We start from the raw sequence: 9,439 nt of genomic DNA, 5'->3' as shown, positions 1-9,439 counted from the left end.
TTAATCATTTAAATTGCATACAAATGGTAACAAATGTGGGGCTTTAAGCTTCTCAACCATTTTTCGAGTGCTATTATTGTACAAATTAAACCGACTTCATTTTTGCATTACTCTTATGCACTTCAAAAGCGGAATATTCACAGAAAAGTTGCAGTGTAAATACTTAAAACATTTACGAAGCACCGCCATTCTTCATTAAAGCACAAGGCACTCATACATGAATCACAGATTTACGAATGCAGGCACTACTTTGGAAAGACTGCAAACAACGATAACACAGAATCCTTTTTAACGGAAAAGCACTTTTATTAATTAAAATGACCTTTACGAAGTCAACAATACGGCGATATATGTTTTTGCTTATCACATCCAACAAAACACAGATGCATCGACAGCCGACGTACGAACCGCATTAACACGGTTGCAATGCAACATTGCAAAGGATACTTTACTGCCTACGGAACAAATCACAATAGTGGAAAGGAGTTATGCACTGCAAGGATGTTTAACTGAGAGAAATATGTAAAGATATTTGCAGACGAGAGGAACATACTGTGACGGCTTTGTAAAGTAGAGTAACACGTATATATTATGCGAAAAATAATTCAATACTGAAGACAAATATATTCGAGTGAAATGTATCATATGGAATTCACACAAAATATTGTGGATTAAAAAAAATACTATAAAATCTTTGAATTTATTTATTGACCTATTTTTTTATAATGGTTTTTATATATATTTTTTTATCCGGCTATAGGTCGGATAATTTCAACCTTTGTTTAATATTTTTAGGTATATTCTATATTTCGACTCTTCTTGAGAGTCATCAACAGTATCAGGATCTAACATAAATTAATAATACTAAAACCTCTTTATTCTATTGTCTAAATTGTACGGCATTGCTATACTATAACTACGTCATTCTCTTTATTCTATTGTCTTTATTGCACTGTATTGCAATACTATATCTACTATATGTTGTAATATAGTGCAATATAGACAATAGAATAAAGAGGATGTCTAAGATATAGTTTTAGTAATATTAATTTATGTTAGATAGTGATCCTGATGATGACTCTCAAAGAGAGTTGAAATAAAGAATGTCTTAAAAAATAATAAACAAACGTTGAATTATTTAACAAAAAGTGACCTATAGCCGGATAAAAAAAATATATAAAATAAAATATAAATATATGTATAAAATTTTCAAATAGAAAAAAAAGAAAGAAAGGACAAACACAAAAACTTTATTGTTTTAATTTTATTGAAGTTTGGCTGACCATACAACGCTGTTTCGAGTATTGCCAAGTACTCTTCATCAATGGTCTTAGAAAATAATCGAATTTTATTTAATTAGTTTATAGTCCGTATATAATTTGTTCGGACTGCAAGTGCCAGGCTTAGAACTCATGCCTGTCAAATTAGAAGCGATGACTAATCGTGTTTATCCACAAGAAACCAAGGCTGCACAAACTTTCAATGTTCAAGTTCCAGGTTTTAAGTTCCAGATTATTTTTGTATGAAATAAATAAAATAAAATATATAAATAATATACGTATATATATATAAAAAAGATTGCTGTTGGCAGAAATGCATAATATTTATTAAAAAATATTTTCTATATCTATAATAATATATTAGAAAAATGAAAGCGATATACTTAAGTAATATTTTATAATTTGAAAAATATGATAGAACATCGAACTTTTAGTTTAACGTATATTCAAAAAACAAATCATCGACTTTTTTAAACTAAAAATCGCCTCCTGTCCTATGCAATCATAAATAAAACTAAATATTTTTATATGATATATTTGCAAATACAACAAATTTGATAAAAACCATAAAGTTTAAGTTTTTATTTTTTATTGCACAAAAATGTCCATAAACATTTGTGAAATAAAAATTTAAAATTTATTTCATTCGCAAAGCAATTTGTTTATTTTATATTCTGTCTAAAATAGCTCAGAACAGAACTAAAAAGTAGATTCTCCTTAAAATTTATGACAAATTTATATGCACTAAAGCATCAAAGCATCAATCATTTTATTTGATTTTTAAGTCAAATAAATATGAATAACCAGAATAAAAAATTATTTTTAAGATACTCAAACTCACACTCGAATTTATGCGATTTATAAAAAAATATTTTAAATAAATATTCACTTTGTGCAGTCTTAAAAAAATATACAACAAATATTTATTTTTTATTTTCTTTATATATTTAGTATATATTTAATGCGCTTAACTTATAAGCTTTTTGGTATTATTTTATTTCTGACTATTTGCTTTAGTTTATGAGTCATAATGCAGCAACTGAGAAGATACATTTGCATACGGCAATACTTCAGGCCGTAATTAGTGCGATTATGGCAAAAGCCACTTTTCGAGACACATAAACTTGTCAAATCTATCAAATTATACCACGTATGGATGTGAAAATAATTTTATATTTAAACTGGTGTTTCAATTGGTAAATATTTATATAAACAAATTTAAGTGGACCTTGAAAAAGTGTTCTATGAATTAGTAAACCAAGTCAAAGAATGATTAAGATACTTCAGTAAATAATTTTAGATGACTCAGAACTATTCAAACAGACCTGCCAAATTACTGCATAATAAATATTCACAGTTGTTTAAGTAAAAGAAAAGTATTTACTGAAAATAGTAAAACAAATAGCACAAAATTTACATTCAAAAAATAATAATTTTAAAATATTTCAAATATTATTATAAATATTATACATTATATATCAAAATGGTTTAAATCAAACGGATGTTAACAGCAACAGAAACAGAAACATCCTCAATGTCTTCATCCTTAAATATAAAAAAATTACACAACTATATCTATTCATATTAACCCAGAGGAAAAATTCACACAAAATTTACACCATAAATATCTATAATACGAAAATGGTTATATGAAAAAGTAAACACTTAAAATAAAAAAATTACATCAAAATATTCAATTAGAACTTTGTAATATTCGCTCTTACACATATGATATCATTTAAACTGAATGAGAATTATAAGTTTAAATATACATGCTTATCATGCATATGAAATAAAACTTTAACAATTACACGTTACACATAAAACATGAATACGATTCTCAAAAAATAACCCAAGATCAACGAAAACAACTGCTCTTCATTACAACAAGCCATTATATTAAGTTTTAAATCAATTAGAACTTGCAATAGTCACCTTTATAAGAATGATGTTATTAAAACTGAATGAGAATTATAATTTTAAAACTATATGTTTTCTTATATATAAAATTACAATAAAATAAAACTTAAGCATTTATGTGGTATAGTATATAAAATATGAATTATTATTCTCTAGCAGTTTAAATGAATTAGCATTTAGAAATACAATAATTAACTTACAATGCTATGAATGCTTGCATGGTAATATTGATGGTTTTATATGTGTACATACCATATGTCAACAATAAAGAATTATTGCTTTAAAAGATTAGTTTTTCAATGAGGTCTGTTTGCATTAAATATATAATAAGTTATATTCAATTACTATATTTGCAAATATCCGCGGTTTTTTGGGAATGGATGGTGTTAGTATTCATATCTCCAGCAATACTAATCCGATCATGTCAACGTTTCAATACGTTTGCGGATCATAAAAAAAAGTCCACAAAAAAGTAAAAAGGTTATATCACAATTGATCGTAAAAAATATACAGAAGATTGGGTCAAGCGTAGGTCCCGTTTGAAGAGAACTGTTTTGAATACGATAAAATTAATTTCTATACGTTGACGATTTTTTTTTTGGTGTTTTATTTAACAATTCCAACTGCTTTTTAAGTTGAACATATATTTACATACATTTTTTAAGTTAGTGATTGTTCCAAGTACAGTAGATAGGAATAGGAACAGACCCCTGCTGAATGAAAGCGAGAATGTTGACCATTGAGGACCTCTTAATGTCAGAAGGGGAGAGTAGTTCTCGACCCAGTGACCTGCTCCTGGCCCAGCTCAAAGTTGGGCAGTCAAAAAGAATGTGACTGGAAGTCTCGTCTGCTTTTAAGCAGACTATCTCTTTGGATAGATAGTAGATAGTAATACTATGGATATATTGAATAGCAATGTAGATGGTATGACAATAAGGCAAAATGATGTGGTCAATATGGCAATTATTTTTATATTGATATATAAAATCGAGTATTTATCTATTATTTATATATGTTAGAAATATATCTACAGAATGAAATATGGCGCAGAATTATTTATTAAGAAATTTTAGGTATTATTGATGAATCTCAAATTTTCAGATAAACCTAAGGCTTGGTATCAAGTTATGGCAAAAATATGATGTTATGTATCTTTCAATGGTCAGCGTAGATGCAGTATATTTATTTATTATTTATATTTAGAGGGCCTGATTTTATTATTAGAAAAAGTTTTCTAAACTTCAAGCTGTCAATTAAAATAATATAATTCGAATTTGAATAATTTTAGTTTATAGTTTATTAAAAAGGATTTTCGAATTATATTTTCATCCAATTAAAATTTTTCTGAATATTGCTGCATTAAAAATGCTTAAACAAAGCAAAACCTTGAAGTCTCGGCAGTGTTTTTGAGTAAAAATTTATTAAATAGGAATTTTTTGTTTCTTCAGATTTTTCTAGTTTTAAATTCAATCCATTTTCCGACCAAAGAAACGAGAACTACTAAAATAAAAATATTAAAGTAGAAAGTTTTTATTCTTTGTGTGTCTTTGATGGAAAACTTTTTATAAGCTGGGCAAGTTTTTCTTCTTCATGATTTCATGACTTCGACACCGTTGGGCATCAACAAGTGCTCCCTATGAGTAAACATGGTAAACTTCGCTGGAAGAACTTTGACGAAGTTGGCTTAAAATTGCAATAAAAATGGTACAAAAATACCGACTATTTTTATAGTAAATTATACGTTCTTCTTAGATAGTCTTAGATAAAATAAAAAACATAATAGTTTTTGTTTAAGTACTTGTTTTACTCATGTTTAAAATATTTTTTATAATTTAAGACAAACTTAAGCGTATCGTGGATTGCTTACATTAAAACAGAATAATGAGGTAATGAATGAGGTTATTAAAGTTCTTTTCTTCTATTAAAACTATTTTCTTGCATTAAAACTGAATATTGAGGTTATGTATTAACTATTTATAGTTTCTTTTCTTCAATTTTCATAAAACATACATAAATTCCATTTGAAGTTTTTTATGAAAATATGCTTAAAAGATAGATTTTCACAATGTCATATCCAACCTGTGAAAAGTTTGCTAACATCAACTTGTCAAACGCAACAAAGTCCAATTATATTTATGCAAGACTGAAGATGATGATGAAGAAGATGAAGAAAAAAATATGAAAAAATGAATTGAAACTTATTTGACATCCGTTTTCCTTTAAGGCCAGAAAAGATTTTACACAGTTGTCAATAAATCATATCTCCAACTCGACTGTTACCAACTGCAAATCTCAGTCCGGCATAACTCAGCATGGAACTCACATTTCACATTTCACTTAAGCAAAATTTTCATAAATTTTCGTTACTTTCACCTCAAATGATGGCTTCCATTGTGAGCACAAACATCCTTTATGCCTCACAAAACGGAAACAAATTTAGAACAAAAATTTATCTCCTATGTGCTTTTGGTTGCACTTTCCGGTTAAGTTTAAATTTGCATATAGCAAATCGACGCAGTGTTTTCTACGTACGTTGGTGGGTGGTCCCCATGTTTGCTGATTGCACATGGAAAAGTTACTGTCAGCAGTTTCTGAGGAAATAATTAAAATATTTTTTATAGGCACACATGAAAGTACGTATATACTTCATATGATTATATGATTACGACTTCAAAGTTTTAAGCTGCAAGTAAATTTTTTTCTAATACAAACTAAGCTCTTAAAAAGGATTTTACTATAGCTGCAGTAAGAATAAAAAACTTTAAAAATATTTTGAATAAATTTAAATTTTATTAAATTAAATCTTAAAATTAGATAAAATTATATTACCCACTGCAATTACTGCAATCATCCACTGTTGATGATGTCAGCATATAAATTTACTCCACTTACGATGGTGAATCATTTCCTTGCAATTGTAATGTCAACTGATGTGACGAATTGTTTGCCTTTTTCTCAGCTGTCACTGTCGCTACTCGTACTTCGTTGTAAAGAATTTAGTGTGCTTTTCTGGGTAAACATGTTAAGGATCTTGATTTATCTGCCGCAGAATGTATCTGCCATTTTACTGTCACACGGCAAACTTTCAGCCGTTGATGCTTAGGAGAAAACAAGCCACGTAAGTCCTGAGATTGCGTGAAGCTCAAGAGGAGATTAAAAGAGTGTGTCAAGTGTTACTGTTACAATGTCATCATTAAGTAAATATGGAATGTAGCTATTTTATATATACAAAATGTACATGAAAGTGCATGAAATACAGATAATGAAACGAAACTAGCAGTGTAGTTTAAAAAATGCAATACAAAATTTTAACTTGAAAATTTATTTAAAATAATATAATCTTAGAAAGGTATTTATGACAATATTTCGAAACTTTTATTAAAGAACAAAAAATAAAAACAAACTTTTTAATTATATACGTAAGTGGTTCTAGTCTATACAGATTAATTTTATCATTTACTTTACTGAAGTTATGCAATGTAATAAAGTTGTACAATGGTTAGTAGTCCCTATGAAATTTTACGTTATATTCTATGTCGTGGAAACTTAAAATTACTGTGTTCAAAAACACGTGTATTTATACAACGTGTCAAACAACGCTCCACTGGAAAAGATATTTCCGCCGGTACCAATGAAGTACCGTTTGCTGTTTGCTGGATATAACTTCCATCTTGATTTGTGCGAGGGCGGTCTTACGCCTCTGCTAATCTTAGGGTCATAGCGCCCGGTGGTAAGTTAACCAGTGTAAGTTAAAGTTCGATCTCAACTGGTCAGCACAGCCGAAGCTGCGGGTCTCTGGCCCCCGTAGTACCAGATTTACACTGGTTGAGAATTCTAGGTACCATGTCAGCTACTAACATGTACATTTCTCGCACAAGTGTCGGCGTGGCACCGGGATTTTGGTCGCCTTTTACGATAGGTATGCCTTACCACGGGAATATTGTAAACCCTTCACGGAGGGTGATGTAGAAAGGGTAGTCATAAATTACAGACAAATCAGATACGAAGATGTATTAATTTTTTTTTTAATTTGCTGAATTTTAAAATATGTTAAACAATAGCACCGAAACCAAAGTTTTGCTTATTAATGTAAAATATATTTTTCAAATCTTATAAAAAATAAAGTTTTCTTTTGATGTGATGGTTGCGGGGTTTTTCTTAATTTTCTTCACTTCTCAGTAGTACTTAGTGATACTGAATGGTAAATAATACTACTCATGAACTTTGCCTTGAGCAAAATAAGCTTTACTATAAACTTCGTTCATTAAATGTGAAGATTAAGTTATAGTTTTATAAAGCTTAAACCAAAATTTAATAGCACTATAGCTTTTTGCTGAACTCAATTTTTTGTAATAATAACACAAACATATTGTCACTTCAAATGCAATTATTCAATTTTTATTCATATAAATACAATTTCTGTAACTCAATTAGTAGAGCAAATGTGGGCCAATAGGTTGAGGTTTTTCCTTAGGATCGCTGGTATAACCTAACCAACCTATATAAATGACAGAAACTTCAAACACCACATCTGTGAAGAATCTACCTAAAAGTTACATATAATCAACAATAGATGGTTGTTATAAGAATACCACAATGGGCCATTATTTCAGCTCAAGTTAGCTTTTTGGAAACAAGGCCGCCACTCTAACCTATAAGCATACCTATCTTCAAGAAATTTTGTTCGTTTGACTTCTATTAGTCACGTTGCCTCTTTTCTTTTCTTTTCTTTTCTTTTCTTTTCTTTTCTTTTCTTTTCTTTTTTTCTAGTTCTAATGCTAACTTGACAGTTATTTATCCATCCTTGAAGTATGAATACAATGAGGGTTATATTATTTTGACGATTCTTTATTCATTTTTGCGGTACGCATGCAATCAGGACAATATTAATAAATAATGTAACTCAATCATATGTAGTGATTCAATTATAGTTTAGACATTGGATATTAAAAAGATACAAATCGGAGTGATATAATATAATCAAAAAAATATCGAATGGTTTTTTAGGTGTATGAGAACTTAATATGTTTAAACAAGATATAAATCTGGTTGAAATGAAAACTTTTATATTGTAATCTGGTAAATAATTTAATGGTATTATTCTTTGAATTTCCTTTCACAATTTCCGGCATATATCCGCGGCGGCTACGAGTTACATGGTCCATTCAATTAGTCTAATTTTTTTCTGCTTTTTTTTTCAATAAATGTAGTCATATGATTGCAAGAACTTTGAGTTCCAATGCTTAAACAGTTGCTGGTTTGTCGGCATAAACCAATGAAAAGTATACGAGAGGCGTTAAATCGCACGAACGAAGGAGCTAGTTAACAGGAGTACTTCTAAGTCTTGTCTTAGTGGAACTGGAACCAAATAGCGTCGATATCAATATTTATCTGATTAATTATTAAAAATTGCTAACAAAAATTCAGTCAGCATGACTCGATAACACTCGCCATTCACCATAACAGCAGTTTCGTTCTCATTTCGAAATTAAGAAGGACGGATGATGCTGTCAGCATTTTATCTGCACCAAATAGTCAGGCTTAATGGATGTAATGGTGATTCATTGATCGATTGAGGATTATCTTCGCTCCATATACGACAATTTTGCTTATTGACGTAACCATTAAACCTGAATGGGCTTGATCTCTAACAGAATTCTTCTATAAAGTACTCCATGAACTTCGTAAACAGATATATTGTTCTCAAAGTAAATTTCCACAATTTGGAAGCATTGTTCTAGTGTCAAAAGAGTCATGATGAAATGTCAAATCTTGTTGAATAGAAATATCAACACAATTTGATATTCTCAGCTGTCAAACTATAGTTATCCATATCGATAGTTCTCATGCAGCTAAAAAAAACACCCGATAGTTGAATAAATATTAAATAAAATATAAATCTTATAAATGTAAAATAATGTCAGATATTTTTTGGAATCTGAAATTGACACAATTTAATACTGCGTGAGCATGAACAACCACACATAATACTAATAATTTATTATCTATCTATTTAATAATTGTTATAATTTTTGTTATATATTAAATGAATGACTTAATTCTATTCAAAATCTAACAATAGTAATATATTCAAACAATATTATATAACTAAAAATTTATCTCTAAACTTTTTTATCTCTGTGGATCATCTATTTAAGTACTGAACATCTATTAGTATATACATAATATATAAGTCCACAGTAGTCATATGGTTATGGTAGTCATTGTTATCGATCTAT

Source organism: Teleopsis dalmanni, chromosome 1 (genome assembly GCF_002237135.1).
Source record: "Teleopsis dalmanni isolate 2A chromosome 1, ASM223713v2, whole genome shotgun sequence".
Lineage (NCBI taxonomy): Eukaryota > Metazoa > Arthropoda > Insecta > Diptera > Diopsidae > Teleopsis > Teleopsis dalmanni.
This window is presented reverse-complemented; position numbering follows the sequence as displayed.